At 35.8% G+C, this 17,388-nt stretch overlaps 1 protein-coding gene across 1 annotated transcript in view; it reads left to right on the top strand.

Moving 5' to 3' along the window:
* Positions 1-17,388, top strand: part of LOC111509513 (beta-1-syntrophin) — a 306,745-nt gene that overhangs the window by 159,206 nt on the left and 130,151 nt on the right. The window lies entirely within an intron of this gene.

The raw sequence follows: 17,388 nt of genomic DNA, 5'->3' as shown, positions 1-17,388 counted from the left end.
TAATTTTTATTTTATGTAAAATCAAAAAGAATATTAATCAAAATCATTCAACTGGATGAATTTGTGTCTTCATCAGTAGTGTCATCGTCACCAATCTGAATTATCAGTGGCTCGATTTGTGCCTCTATTATGTTATTAAGCTTCCACATCTTTGTCTCGACTTCCGATAGCACATGCCGAACACACTTCTCCCATTTTTCCGCTGTGACTCTTTTCAAAGCCTTATCAAAAAGTTCTTTGATGCCTGCAAATTTGAACGTGATGTTATGCTGATCTACAAAATTTTTCACATCCGCCCATATTAACTCGATGGGATTGAGCTCGCAGTGGTATGGAGGCAGGCGAAGGACAATTTTGTTTTGGCCTGCTGCCATCTCATCGACTATATATTTTTGGTATTCAAGCTTGAGCTCCTTGACAATTTTTAGTAGCTGTACTCTTAGCATTGAGTCTTAGCATTGAGTCCTTTGATCGCAGCCAATTTTGGATTTCAACCTTCTTTGAAGACGTTGTCGGAATCTTCTCTAACCGTCGCGAATGATAAGGTGCATTGTCCATTACAATCACAGCATTATCCTCCAGATGGGGTAGAACTTTGGAAAACCACTGTTTGAAAGATTCACCGTTCATTTCTTCGTGATAATCTCCAGTTTTCTTCGACTCGAAACACCACAGCCCTTCAGCAACAAACCCATTCTCATTGCCGATGTGATAAATGATAAGCCGTTTTCCTTCACCTTAAATTATGAAGTGGTATGTAAGTAAAGAAAACAAATACGAGGGTTACTTTTCATATATTGAGATTGAGGCAGGTCTTAATAATAAATATAAGTTTACCTGATGGATTTGTTAGTCCGGTGGATAGTCCATCTAGAAAGGCCCTCCTAGATGAGGTCATAGTTTCATCGACCCATACTTTAGGGGTAGTATGACCAGCATCAACCCAGGTTTCATCCATATAATAAATTGTTCTCTGTTGTTCCCTATAATATTTAATTTTGGTCAAATACTCTCTCGTCCATAACACAATTTCCTCTCTATCCAATAATAAACTATTGCGCCCTCGTTTTTTCCATAAAAAATTCAAATGTTTCAATACTTTATGGAATGTTGACCGCTTAAAACTTAGCAATAAAACATCTTCATTTATTTCTGTGAGTACTTTGTCTATCGTGGGTATTTCATTTCTGAAAAAGTACTCATGCACTTTCCTCCTGATAGCATGTTTATCAGCATCATCTATTGATTTTATAATGGTTTGACGATTCTGATTTGTATTCGGTTTGGAAAATGTATGATTTTGTTTATTTTCCCGTTAAACATTGTAAATCGAAGCGCAACACAGTCCAAATTTATCGGAAACTTTCGATACGACTTCGTCGACAGTAGATGTCTCAATTTCTTCCATCTCTTTCTTGAATACATGTAAAATCACTTCTTTCATCTCAACACTCAAATGTTTTTTTTTGAATCGTTTCCTGGCTGGACTCAGAGGATAGCGCACAGTGTCATCAGGCGATCACCTGAACATCACGCTTCAGTTTTGTTTTGTTTTACTCTATCTTGGATTTGGATAGACTAAAGTCAGTTTTGAAAATAGTGTAATGACCGAAACTAGTCAACAAATTCAAAACTATAGTGGAAAATAGACAAAAGTTTGTTTTTATAGTGAATCATACATAGATGTGTAGATCATGCAAAGAAATAACTTTCACACTAAAGTGCAAGAAAAAGCCTTCTCGACTATTCGAACTAATATAATTTCATTGTCCAATCTTGACCAATAATGTGGAAAAAGTTTAAGAAAATGATTCAAAAGATCCACCCTGGCGAGATTGCAACTAATGGTTTTGTTCTTTCGTGAGAGAATATCTCGGGAACATTGTGCAGAAAGTCGATTCTCTGTAGATTGCCTCGAAGATTTTTATCGCCCAAGAGATATTTATCTCGTTCACTATAATGTCTTACAATGTTGTGGAAGCGGTTGTGATATAATATACATGAACGCGGTATTTTCTTGATATAAGTGACTAGCGAACTCGACATCAGCTGTTGAATATCTTTGTCGTACCAGAGATGCAACATGACATGAAAAAACGAATCATTTTTGGTGATATGCCGTATTTGAGAGATGACAATAGTAATGTTTCGAAAATGAAAGAAGGAACTGTCAAATTTGATGTTGATATATGTGATGGACTCGTCCGATACTTGTTGAAAATTCATAACGTGTTCAAAAAACACCTCATTGTGAGATTTTCAGGAAGCTAACATATTTTTAGAAATCTCACAGTTAAGGAGTTTCTTCAATATGTTATGGATTTTCATCAAGTATCGGACGATACCGCTGATTTTCACAAATCTCACAATAAAGTACCTATTCCTTAATGTTGATGTGCTAAAATTGAATCTCTTTTCCGTTTTCCGTTAACAACAGCAATAGCTGCAACAAATATGCTTGCCGTTCCAATCTTACTCTACTCGTTTGGAGTAGTGAAGTGGACTCGGGAGGAGCTGTATCAACTCGACGTAAGGACCCGAAAAATGATGCATCTCTATAGGAGTTTGCATCCCAAATCGTCCGTTCCACGGTTGTACTTCCCCCGACAACAGGGAGGTCGTGGACTTTTGAGTTTAGAGTGTTTACATGACAGAATGGTACTGGATACAGCCTGTGAAGTCGTCAGGAGTTCGGATCCCCTTCTCTGCATGGTCAGTGACCATGAGAGAGCAGGAATTGGAGCATTTCTCCTTAGGGCAGCTGCTCGAGCAGCTGATGAACTTGGTATAGTTTTCGACTCTGAACGAGGTGACTACAACTCTGTCACCGAGTTGGAACCCGTTCAGCAAAAAGCTCAGATAAAAGCCGCAGAGATCACCTTACTTCTGCGGAGACACAGGGATAAGCCAAGGTCTTCAATGCATTGAAGACCTTGGCTTATCAAAGCGCCTGACGTTCGCTTTTCTCAGGTCGAGTGGGCTGAAGTCGGAAACTGAGGGGTTCATCATGGCTTGCCAGGATGGTGTCTTCAACACCTTAGTCTACCGCAGTCGCGTGATGGGTATAGAGGTTCCTGACACAAGGTGCAGGGCCTGCCGCGAGGCGCCCGATACCCTAATGCACTTCCACCCACTTCCACCCGTCCCATAATTAAGAAGAAAAAAAGCATACACTAAGACTATAAGTAACAGTTACAATAGACACAAAAATAATATAAAAAAAACTATTATGGAGATAATATAAAAGATTACAATCATTTTTGAACATCTGAGAAATGAATTTTCTAAGTTTTTTTGAATTGATATATAGACAAATGAATATACGGTAATAAACTATTTAGATACTTCGGTCCAAAGTAAGAAAAACATCCCTCAAATTTGGTGGTAACATGATATGGAATGGTAGGTAAATGTATCTTTTCTTAAATTGATAGAATGATTATCACATCGCTTACTAATTAATCTCAACAAGTAATTAGGAGTTTTGCTTCCCAATAGTTTATATAAGAATACAGATATGAGATAACGAATTATAAACTCAATATTCAGCTGATCTGATTTCAATAAATATGGAGTTACACGATCACGGTAGTTTATGCAGCACACAAATCTCATACAAGCATTTTGTATGCGTTGAAGTTTGTGTTTATTATAGTCTGGCAAGAAGTTGTAATACACTGAGCAGCAATACTCAATATGGGGGTAAATCAATGATTGAACTAATTTCAGTTTTATTTCTTGAGAAAGCTGGAACTTGAACTTGTATAAGGATTTCAGTTTAAAAAAGAAATTTTTGTGAATGTGTTTAACGTGCTCGTTGAACGAGAGTGTTATCGATATATACACCTAAATTTGTTGCTGAATTCACCCAGTCAATCGGTTCACTGTCAAGAAAAAGATGGAAATTTGTTTCAACTTCATTTCTTTGTAGGTCAGATCCCAAACATAGGGTTACTGTTTTATTTGGATTTATTCGAAGGCCATGATTTTTGGAAAATAGAAGTGTATTTTCTAAATCTAAATTCATCCTGGTGATAGCCTGGTAAATATTATTAATTTGACTTGACAGATATAATTGAAAATCATCAGCATATAAATGTACGTCGCACTGGGATAACGTGGCAGGAAAGTCAAAAATGAAAAGAGAGAACATTAATGGGTCTAGAATGCTACCTTGTGGTACACCAGAAGAAGTTTCCTGAAGAGATGAGCATAATTGATCATTATCCAGTATAACCCGTTGAGTCCTTCCTGTGAGATAGCTTCTCACCCAATCTAAAGAACTGCATTCAAACCCAATGTATTTTAGTTTACTCAGCAATAGTTTGAAGTTCACCAGATCGAATGCTTTGCTTTGATCAAACATAACCAAAAATGAGACCATCGATTTGTCCCGAGAAGTAGTGATTTCATTGATAACCTTCAACAGAGCAGTGTTGGTATCGTGTTTCTGTCGGAATCCAGATTGCACTTCTGGAAGTATGTTAGCTGTATCCAAATATACTTTGATTTGTTATGTTATTTTTTCAAAAATTTTTGAGAATGCTGGTAAAATACTTATTGGGCGTAACCCGTTGAAACAGGTGGGTACAGGTATTTTGGAAGTGGGTAAAATATTAGCAATTTTCCAAAGATCAGGAAAAATGCCTTGCCTCAGAGACTCATCATATGTTTTACTTCATCTATGTAGAATGTAGAATGATAAATGAAATCGTTTTAATATTGATATTATCGATACCGAAAGCATTTGATTTTATTTTATTGATAGCTTCAAAGATATCCTTATTGGATATTTCCATAAACGAGAAACTTGCATTGATATTGAATCTGTTACTACTATAAAATAATACGGTATCACTGTTAATTGTAGAATTTCCAGTAACATTAAAAAAAAGTTAATAATTTCTTCTGGATTACGCAGTTTTTGCGGTAGACTGTTGATTTGTGAAAAACGCTTTATATTCACGCCCCAATATGACAGATTTTTCCAAATTGCTTTAGACTTTTTTATTTGTGTTTGGAATATATTGCATATATGCTGTTTTTACGCATTTCAGAGCGCCATTAACGTAGAGTTACATAATAATTCCTTGAAGCCGGTGTTCTCAAAGTTGAATATGTTTTATGAGCCTTATCCCTGGTTTGCATCATGAGCTTGAGGTTGTATGTGACGTAAGGCAGAAATTTCTTTATACAATTTAACCTGCGGATAGGAGCATGTTTATCAAATAGATGTATTATACAATCATATGCCACCCCATGGCATATTCGCAGCGTCGTTATAAAAATTAGTGAAATCGAAGTTTTCATAACTTCTGAAGTTTCATTTTATTCCATCAATCTTTTTAAAAAGCTAATTTCTGACTAAGAATTGAATTTTTTGATGATTTCAAAAGTTTGTTGTATTTGAAAGATACGTTTAAAACGATTGTTGATAATTTCAATTCGGCGCTGGTATCGAGCGGATTCATCAAGAACTTACATATGGCAACATGCTAATTCATTTATGGTACGACAAGAAGCCGTTCAACCGAGGAACCGAATAAAAATTATCGACAATAAATTTAATTCATGTATCACCGAAATTCAACAAACAAAATAATTCAGCTCATTTCAAATGAATATTAATTTCTATTCTATTGGTATTTTGTAAAAATGAATTGTTTTGACTGTTGCATTTAGATGATACATGAATTGAATTGATTGTTGATAATTTTTATTCGTAGCTGCGGTCGAACGGATTATTACCGTACTATGACCAACGCCATACATATATGCAGTTGAGTAGTTCCACAAAAATACGCCCGATGACAGCGCCGAATAAAAATTATCAACAATCAATTTAATTCTTGTATCACTGAAATTCAACAAACAAAATAATCCAGCTCATTTCAAAGGAATTTTAATAAAAAGTAAAACGGCGTGGCACGCCGTTTTACTTTCTATTGGTATTTTGTGAAAATGAATTGTTTTGATTGTTGCTTTTAGGTGATAAATTGATTGAATTGATTGTTAATAATTTTTATTCAGTGCTGCGGTTGGACGGAATATTGTGATACTATCACTAGACTATCATGTTGCCAGATTTAAAAATTTAGCTTCTGCAAGAATCCGCTCGACGCTAGCGCCGAATTAAAATTATCAACAATCGTTTTAATTCATGTAACTATAATCATCAACAAACAATTTTAACATGTTCAACAGAAATTGTAGTGAATTATTCGACAGTTACAAAAAAAAGTATATATGACAAACATTTACTTCCAAAAATTTCAAACAATAAATCTATATTATAGCTACATTAATTCATGTAACATTTTAAATCAAGTGCCATTTAAAATAGAACAAATTTTGCGAACAATCTTTTTTAATGTGTCGAATAAAGGCATGAATCAAATCAATTAAATTCAAATGAATGAATTGTTAGTTGAATAAATTGGGGAACTAATATTTGTGACAATAAAAAGTAAAACGGCGTTCCATAGAACTCATCAATGATTTAGATAATAAAGAATCTACAAAATTTTATGGCATGACTGATCATACTGTGAAATCAGTCAAATTTGAATAAGCCCCCCTTATTTTCAAATTGGTTAATTTGTCATTCGAATCAGAAGTTATTCCAAAAAAATGCAAAATTTTGGGAAAGTGGGAAAATATTCAATGAATAATCATAGACAAATTTCCTCACTTGCCATAGTTTTGAAAATTTAAGAAAGATCTATGTATGAGAGGCTTTCACATTATTTGGAAAAAATTGAAATTCTATATGATGGGCAATATGGCTTTCGCAGATCTGATGATACAAATCTTTTGATACAGTAAATCATAACATTTTACTTGAAAAATCAAAACATATTGAAATCAGAGATACAGTTTTCAGTCATCTCCTGATGATACTAACTTGGTGATCGAAACGCACGTTAAGAAATAGTGTTTCTGTTCTGGTGATAGAAGAGTGTTTTCATGAGATACGGAATGTAAAGGGGTTGTTCTCTTTTTTTGTGTATTGAATAGATATGTAAAAATTGAAGGTTTTGATTTCCTACTTTTTCATATTTTAACGAATATATTTATACTTTCATATGAACATTGAATTATAAAATGAAATCAAATCAAAATGTACTTTATTGTGGAAGATGAAATCTCATTGACAAAGTGTTACTATTCTAAGAAATATAAGATACATAACTTAAAAAATATTGTCAAAGATAAAATATTATTATGAAAGTGTTATTATTTTAAAGAATATAAGTATAAAAATTAAAAGTAATGTTTGAATATTTGGTGATTTCAGCATTTTGGGGTGAAAAAGTAATCAGAAAGTAATAATATATATGCTACATATTGAAATAAATAATAATGATAATGAATATTTTCATGCAACACATAAATGTAAGTATGAGAATATAAAAACTATAAAGCATAAGAATATAAAAGTTACTGTATAGAAAATAACAATAAGTATCAACTTATTCAGTTCAGAGCTAAATGTAAACATCAAACAATAAGTTAAAAAAGTCACATAGTTTAAGTACCAGTAGGTACTGAAACACAATAATTAAGATAATTTGTTTATATAACTTGAATTTCTGTCTGAATAGAATTCGTCTAAAGAATAAAAAGCCTTTGAAATCAGAAGCATTTTTACAGACTTTCTGACTTTAGTGGTACATGTTATGCCTTTGATCTCAATTGGCAAATGGTTAAACATTTTTTTTCCGTTATATATGAGAGACCTCTCAATTTTTGATGATATTGGAATCGGTAAACCTATGTTGAGCTTATTTCTGTATTTGTTTTTGTACCAGACATAACATTTCCAATATAAGTTTGAAAGAAAAGGTCAAGATTTTATGGTTTCTAAATAAAGGTCGACAAGAATCGCTGAATCCAACTCTACACATATTATGTTATGTTATGCTTGAAGAAGCTATTGTATAGCGAAACACGTGTCGCGGTTTTTGTAAAACCCTTTTAGTGAAAATCATAGAATGAACTCTATTTATTAGTTTTTTAAATATGGATTTTTATCAAGTATCGGCCAGTTCTACACATATTTCTAGTTCCCCTTTTTTGCAGTATAAACACCCTATCAAACATGTATTGGCAACACCTTCCCCAAAAACAGATACCGTATCTCAGATGGGAATCGATAAGAGCGAAGTACACATTTTTTGCCATATTAGTGCCCAATTCATTTGCTGATACTCTGACTGCAAACCATCCTGATGAAATTTTTTTACATAGGTTATTTATGTGACCTTCAAAATCCAAATTTTTATCAATTTGTAATACCAGAAATTTTGCTGACATTTTGTTTTTTATTAATTGTGTACCCAGGTAGATATCTAGTGTGGAGCACTTGAGGGTGATGATGCTAGGTTTTGAGATATTAAATGACAAGAGATTAGCATCACATCCGTCTTTCATTTTTATAATATCCATGCTGATGAAATCATGCAGTTTCCTTTCATTCTTGTAATGCCAAAATAATGTAGTGTCATCAGCGAATTGGGTTATTTCTGTGGTAATATTAATGCGGGCTAGGTTGTTAATATATAACAAGAAGAGAATTGGATCTAGAACCGATCCTTGTGGAACACCACAAGTAACTGTCTGGAGATGGGATATGTTGTCCGGGAGTTCGACTTTCTGAGTACGTTCTGACCGGTACGACACAAACATACTTTTTTCTACTCAGCTTGTACTCCAAACATTCGTTATGAAATTGAATCAGATATCATCCACAGGATTGCTACATAATAGAAAGTATGTGAAAGAAGTATAAAGATGGAGAAGAAGAAAGCCAAAACCTTCCTTTTCCAGAAATAGATCCCGTTATAAGGGAAAGATGAATTCGTCTTCGAAAGTAAGAAATTGGTTTCAATTTATATGCAGCTGAATGCCGAATACTTTCAAGGAAATGAAAATAACATCAACTTTATTAAACGTCCATTCTGTCCACTCCTTCGCTTGAATCCAATAATGTTGTCCGTGGTGCAGCGTTTAAATTCGACCATTCTTTCCCCATTTAGAAACACATTGGAGTTTATTGCCAAATAAAACCGAGGATATTCCTGAATGATGTTTGTCTTCGGAAATAAAAATGATCATTTCCTATTTTATTCATTCATATTACCCTTTTATGCTAGGTAAACACGTAAAGCTGGTTTATGATGTGTCTTTGATATCCAGCAGAGTTGGAGATGGATAGGTTTGATTATGATATTTGAAAAGAGTATTTGTTATTCACGAATTCGGGTAGAATCTACGAAAGTAGTCGAGGGGAATAACGTGGGTTTCGGGGATATCACAGAGGCTCTCGAAAATGAATCGAAATATTTGACCTAAATTCTAACCCTCTTCAATAATTTATCCTCTGTCCATCAGAAAATATGGATGAAATTGGCGAAAATCCAAAAATTTTCTGTACTCTACAAGGTGATTCCCAAGATAAGGATCAGAAGGACCAACAATAAGTGAGAAATAATTTGTACACGACAGTCAGTGGCGGATCTAGGGGAGCACAGGGGCACGTCCCCTCCAGAAGATTGAAAGTATACCAGATTGAATTTGGTAACATTTTGAGGCAATTTGGGAAACAAGCTCAGGTCGTTTAATCCATTCCAAACTCAGGTACTTGAAATTGAGGTACAAATTGTAAAATATAAATACAGGGGGTTCCAACGAAAACTTCACAACCTTTACAGAATTCCCCGTCCCGACCCGACGTATCTGAGCCAACGTGGGGCCTCTATCATTGATCATAGCTTGTGCTCTGAGAGGCTGATAGAGATGGTCGAGGATCTGGCCTATATCAGTGACACACTTACGTCGGATCACCTCCCCCTAATCATCAAAACTTTCCTAAACTTCCCTATTCCGTCAACCCCTGAAACCATTTCATATGAAAAACCACAAATTCACAGTCAATCCTCCACTCAACCATCCCAGACAAATTGACGCACAAATTGACACAATTGAAAAAATTATTTCCGACTCAGACGATTTATGCACTTCAACCTCAACCAGACGAACCGATCAACCCCCACTTCCACCTTATCTCATAACTCTTATCAAAAACAAACGCAAACTATACATAACTTTCGTCCGATCCAGAGACCCAGTTCTAAAAACTGAGTGGAATCGACTTAACACACGCATACGTCTGTCTCCTCATCAACCAATTTGTCCAGAAAAGGTGGATCGAGGAGACAAAAAAACTTGACTACATAGACGGAACGGCCTTTTGGAACAAATTCAAAGTCCTAACCGGACAAAAACGAAAAACCGACAGTCACCTAGTGATTGAAGGTAACATCATTTCCACCCCATTCGATAAAGCAGAAGCCTTCCGCAAAAATCTCGAACGCACATTCCTACTCCCTAAAGACGCTCATTTAGACAAACCAAAATTATCCACAGCGGTAGAAATACCGCCCCTGGCCGAGACTCGGTGAACCGCCGAGTGCTGAAAAACCTTCCTGATTCCGCAATCCTTTTCCTCAAACACATCCTTGATGTTTGTCTTGTACACGTCTACTTCCCAAACGCCTGGAAACAGGCTAATACAATCTCAATTCCAAAACCCCACAAGGATCTCAGATCTCACAAATCCTAACTCATATAGACCTATCTGCTTATTTGCCTGGGTAAATTGCTGGAACGACTAATGACTAACCGTCTGAATGACTTCCTCCTACAAAATAACATCATCCCTCCCCACCAGCATGGCTTCAGGCCAGAACACTCCACTCAGAACGCACAAGTCGAATTACATACCCACATCTCCTTAAACATCAACGCATCTTTTTGCACATGGCAATCCTTTTAGATATCCAGAAAGCTTTCAACAAGGTCTAGCACGCGGGCCTGATCTGGAAGCTTATCCAAATTCGTCTTCCTCACTATTTCATCAGACTAGTAGCTTCCTATCTATCTAACCGACAAATCCGCGTTAGAGTCGGCGAAGCCTTATTTTCCCCCTTTTTCCCCAAAGACGGTGTTCCCCAGAGCTCAGTACTAGCTCTTTCCTTATTTATTATTCATGCTCACGACGTCCCCACGTCGTGGGGACCAGTATGCCGATAACATTATCCTATACTATTCCGCTCCCAACACCCGCAGCTTGCAAATTCAAGCACAAAACATGATCTACCATTTCGAGCAGACTTGCAACAAATGGCGTATCAAAATAAATCCCACCAAAACCCAAACCATCCTATTCAGACATCCTAACACCTCTACCCATCCTAAGTTAAACCCTGATAACTTGAATCTCAGACTTTTAGGAGAAAACCTAATACTCCAGGGTTCGGTGTCCTACTTGGGGGGTCACCTTCACGAGGACCCTCAACTGGGAGGTCGACCTGAGAGAGATACTGGACAGAGTCCGAAAAAGAGCCAACCTGCTGAAAGCTCTGAGAGGCAAGCTCGGAAGATGCGATAGTAAAACTCTTCTACACAAATATAAAACTTTCATTAGACTAGTCCATGACTACAAAGCGATGATATACTGTACGCTTACTTACCTTCCCACCGTATCCTTACAACCGAGAGAAAAATCCTTCGTAATATACATAACCTTCCTTACCGATATCCATCTCTAAACCTATATAACCTTATTATTACTACACCTATCAACGAACGATTTCAGGACTTCAAGGACGATATGCGATCAGAACGATGAGCAGTATTAACAGCGATGCCATCAACTCGCTCACAACACCTTGGACTCCAGGTGGTGGATCCAGAAGGATACCTAGAAAAAAGCTCCCGTTTTCCCCAGCCAGACTCCTGGGAGCAATGGAAGACCCGCCGGAGACGATCCAGGATATCCTAGAGGAATTCCCACTGGGAATCAGATAGCGGACAGCAGTGTCCTGGAAAGAGCTGAAATCAGAATTTATTCCCCCCTGTTAGCCCCGGCCTAACATCTCGTACCAAAATACCAATGACCACTGTTACTGACCCGGACCACCGTATCGGAACAACTGAAAAAACAAGAAAAAGAAGAGGAACACGAAACAATTCTCTGTCACAGGTCTTCTAGATTTGTAGGCTTAGTAGAGTACACTTTCGACTTCAGGTGTCCCTATAGAAAGGAGTCCATCGGTGTGAGATCAGGTGATCTAGCTGGCCACTCCAATGGACCACTTCTGCCGATTCAACGCATTGGAAAACGTTCATTCAAAAACTGTCTCACTCGAACATCGAAATGTGGGGGTGCACCAATCAGCTGGACTATTGTTTCATTTTCTACTAAATTGTCATAATTTTCTAAAATTTGTGTAATCATAGGTAGGATCTACACAGTCTTGTAATAGATTCAAGTATTAGTCTTCATTGGTGTCTTCAGTGAAGAATGGTCCAACAATATGATTACCAAGAATGCCGTCCCAGATATTGAATTTTTGTGGAGTTTGTAAATGTGTTTCCATCACCAAATGAGGATTCACATCGCTCTAGTAACGACAATTATATCTATTCACTTTACCATTCAACATGAAAGAACTTTCGTTTGAAAACCATGTATTGTATAATTATTGGTTTGGGTTATTGGTCAATTTCTCGCTGAACACCTCCCAAAACTGAACTCGACGATCAGGATCATCTTCGTTCAATTTCTGTACTAGCCTTGTTTTGAAATCATTGAATTTGTAGGCTTTCAAAATTCGAAAAACAGTAGTAGCTGATACACCAGACGCTCTAGCTACTTGTCTGATAGATTGTCGATTATCAATTTGTGCATGTCCTAAAACTGCAACTCAACTCCGTCATTTCTGACAGGACAGGATACTTCCTTCATGTTACGAGATGAGTGGCAGTGGAAGATAGAAAAGGCAAGCAGGGCTACAATCATCCTTTTTTAAGAAACCGAAGGTGATCTTGACAACATATTCTCGTACTTACTTAATATTTTCATTTTTTCACTGATTCTTCATGTTCTCTATAGATCTTTGAAGTGTTTATCATTCTCATCACAATGTACGAAAATTGTTTTGTTCCCCTTTAAACAAGTAAAACCCCTGATATATTGTTTAAGAGTGTCAAAGGATGGAATAGAACGAATGAGTGGTTGAATTCCCATCCATAAAATGTATACACAACGTTTAAAAGGCCTATCTAAGCTAATTGAAAAGTTTCATTGAAATGAAAACTGAAATATTAAAAAATGGAATGAATTTTCAGCTTAGTTTTTCAGGTAGACCCATCGCATTCTGAACAAGAGAAACAGTTCCAGTTTCAGGTACTGCCTGAAAGAACCTCTTCTGAACAAACAATATTACGCGAATATCTTAAAGGCAATAGCTAAAATATTTGTAGTATTCTTATGTTCATCTTATTCTACTATCAGAATTATCATTCAAGCCCTTTGTATTTTTACTTTTCAATCTTTTTCATTTTTTTATTTTGTAAGGTGCAAAAGGAAGAATGAACTCTGTTCAATCTATCCTATTGACAAATTTGTATTTTTCTCTGTTTTGTAAGATGTTATTTCTGTTATTTCATTATTATTAGTATTCTCTGGCTTGTAGACTGTACCCCCCCCCCCCAAATTGATTTTCCGGATCCGCCACTGACGACAGTACTTGATAATGATATCTACTGTCATCAATTCACGGAGAAAGAAATTAAGATTTGACATCTCTTTCGAAATATGAAATCTGAAAAACCATGGTGGACAATAAAAAAAAGGAAATAGTGAAACCAATAACAATACCACAGTTAACTTTGATAACCATACATTTTCTTTCATGCCATTTCCTGAGTTTGAAGTGAAAAATATTATATGTCGACTGAAAAATAAAAAAATCGGTTAGTATCGACGAAATTCCGGTGGAACTAATAGGAAATTGCGAAAAATTCTAATCTCCTTTTCTTGCCAAAATAATAAATCCCTCCGTAGAAAAGGGAAAGTTTCCGTTCTTTCCAGCAATCTTGTTTTCTGTACCAGTTTGTATATGTCCTTTGTCGGATGTTTGTCACATTATGCTAGACATAATTTGGGTTGTACACAATGTGAAATCACATAAAAAAACGTTGGCAATTTGTTGCCACTGTTATATTATGTACTTTCACATTCGATTCGGTATAATACACATTTGATGTAAATTCCATTACATGATAATTTATGTGAATATACTCATTGAATTCGTTATACTTGTAGTGAAATTTCATGCATTTTTATGAAATTATCGTATTGAAATTTCAATGATGTGTGAATTTCACTGCATGAAAATACACAAAAAATGTAAATTTACTATTGAAATTTCACTGTAGCGGTTCCAATTTTCTAAAAGTGCATTGTAAATGTTTAAATTTCAGAAGTGAGTTTCAGTTCAATATGTAATTTTACTTTCCCCTACTGAAGGTCCACTGTACCCAAAAAGAATTAAATTTTCATAACTTTAATTGAATCTCCATCAACTGGAAAAAGTAACTCCTACTTATACCAGAATGATATTTAGAATAGAAATGTGATTGAAAAAATGTGAACATCAGGGGTCTTCATTCACATTGTTTAATAATAATGAAATATTGAACTAATTCATGATAGCATGAATAAACCTGGAAAAATTTCACGAAGTCTATCACTTCTAGTAGGTAAGGCAATATAATTATCGAAATGTATTTGATAATTTTTATTTATTTTTATCAAATTTTAATTTTTTCCTATTATTGGTTGATAATGAAATCATTGAAACACTGAAATTTTCATTATGAAATAAAAAACTGAAATCAAATCATGAATTATATGTCGATCATACGTGACCAATAAGTTTTTTTACATTGTTTATATATGCGTATGATGTCTTTGTATATTTGTATATATCATTATAATCAATATTGTTTTCATTTTCAATAAGGAGAGTCATTAATATTCTGTGAACAAATAATTATACAACACCAAATGTTTTATATTTTTTATGAAGAAGAGCAGATAGAATAGACCAAATTGGGTTTCAATTTCTGTTTATGTAGAATGCATGTATACATTCCACATATTCGAATCATTAACAATTATCTTTGAAGTTAGTCAGCAGAGAATGAGTTTGAAACAAACAGTTTTTCACGTCAAGATTTTGTTTGTTCGTGAGGTTTATTATCCTTTTTGAGCCAGCAGATCTGAATTTCGTTCCGGCTACTGGTTTTTTTTTTAGAAATACCTTTACACAAATTCCATAGTTGACGATTTGTTCATAGAGATACTCATTCAATATAATACAGCTTTTTGTGCTTACAAGTAGATGTTTTTTCAATTATCGTGACAAATATGAATCTCCTATTGAAATTTTTGCAATTGTATGTTTCCTTACCCTCATTTGTACACCTCCAACTTTGCATTACTATATCAACCGCGAAATCCGTTGAGTCTGCCTGCTAAAATATGTTTTTTCGTCAATCAGCTGTTACCCCCTTACGAACGACAACTCTCAGAAGTTAAAACTTGTGCGAACTGAGGATTGAAGAGGATCCATTCATCGTGGTGCGATACCTAACCTGAAAATCACTCACCAAATCAATTCATCGGCTTTGTTTAACATCTGGATCCATTTGGTCAAGTTTGTGGGAACCACAATGAATCCCAGCGGGTTGGATAGACCTATTCAACTCAGATATATCCCTATCTACTAAAACATTCTTTATTACAGAGTATTCGCAATGCATTCCTTTCAAATTAAAATAAAGTTATGATTGATTAACAATAATACCATTCGGCAGTTTCGTATGACACACACATGACATTCACAATTACAGGGGAGACACCCTACACCATTATATGTTGAAAGGTCTTGCCGTGAACCGATAAGAGCGTAGCTTATTAGGGTTGTTATCTCTTCTCCTGTCTCGCCACGGTTCTCTGCGACCCTATTCGTTTCAAATAATAAATTGAGATCCCGACCGCCTAACTGGAATTGATGTTCGTCCTGCGCGTATTTGTTTTCATTGATATCAAGACAAAAGCACTTTCTGGCTTATATTGTTCAGTTATTTGAAAAGAAACGAGGTGAATGATCTAATTTGTAGGATCGTTACAGTTGGAATTGAGTTAATCGCATATGGAAAGCAGTGTCACGTTCAGCTATTGGTTTTTGTGCCAGGTGTGAATGATGGTATACAATCCGAAACGAGGAAAAAATCGACAAGGAATTTTGCAACAACAGAAAAGACGAATATTACTGGGGTTTTTTTCCCAACACCAAACCGTTATTTCAACACTTCAACATATGTTTCGATCACCAAGTGATCATCTTCAAGAGGAAGATCACAGTTTGAGTTTGATCTTCCCCTTGTCACGTGTCTAGGTGTTGAAATAATGGTTTGGTGTTGGGAAAAAACTCCAGTATTTAATTACTACACCGAACGTTCCAAACAGTGCATTACAAGAACAGAAAAGACTTTCAACAAATGGGTATTCCAGAATGGGTGTGAAACATACTTTGACTAGAAGACAAAAAAAGCCCCGTCAAGAAGTGAAGCCGTCAGAACCAGTGCTTTTCCTCCCCAGAGGACTTTTGAAGAGAATAAGAAGAATTGAGTTTGATGACAACAATAGAACCTGCAACAATTCCGTGACCATCATTCATAGCCGCCTCACAAAAGAAGCCACTAAAAGGGGCAGAAATGCCCATATATCGGTGAAACAGATGCCGTTGAAAATCCTTATTGGCAAGTATAGAAAAAAATCCCAGCTATAAGAAACCAGCGGATCATCTTTGGTACCATCAAAATATCAACAATTGGTCCGGAGGTCAAATGATTCACAAAGAGGAACACTGGTTCAAGAGAGAGTTTAGAAAATGCGTACATGTTGAACAACGACGCATTCCACCAGACAAAAATATGGAAACTTCTAACCAATCTCGACAATATTTATGCAGAAACATTTTCATTGCACAGGAATTTCCAACTCGGGTTGGGATATATATTTATGAGTTTCGGCTTATGTTTTCACTAACAGGAATGACTTCATTCTCAATAGTTTTTTTTGGCGAGTGGAAAAATCTTCAAAAGACACCTGGTCGCCTTGTGACCAGATAGTGTCGGATTTTTACCGACTAAAAAACCACTCATGAGTCAAGCTGGCTAAGCAGGGCGATACTTCCGAATAGCAGACTGTAGTGACGGTTCAGGGCTCTTCCTGTTTCTTCAGTACTTCATTATATTTCATCTAGTTCATCGGCTTCCCAGTTTTCTATACTTTTGAGTATCTTCCCTATTATGTTTTCCGGTGTTAATTCTCCTGTCATCAAATCTACGTTTCCTCTCTGTTCTTCCCAACGTATGTATTCAAAGTTTGTATGTTCTACCGTATCTATCATTCCGCAATACTTGCACTCTACTGTGTCACTCACTTAAAACCTAAACAGATACGCCTGA

The sequence above is a fragment of the Leptinotarsa decemlineata genome, unplaced genomic scaffold, assembly GCF_025532065.1.
Source record: "Leptinotarsa decemlineata unplaced genomic scaffold, Ldec_3_MD MMD2_tig00004307_RagTag_RagTag, whole genome shotgun sequence".
Lineage (NCBI taxonomy): Eukaryota > Metazoa > Arthropoda > Insecta > Coleoptera > Chrysomelidae > Leptinotarsa > Leptinotarsa decemlineata.
This window is presented reverse-complemented; position numbering and strand designations above follow the sequence as displayed.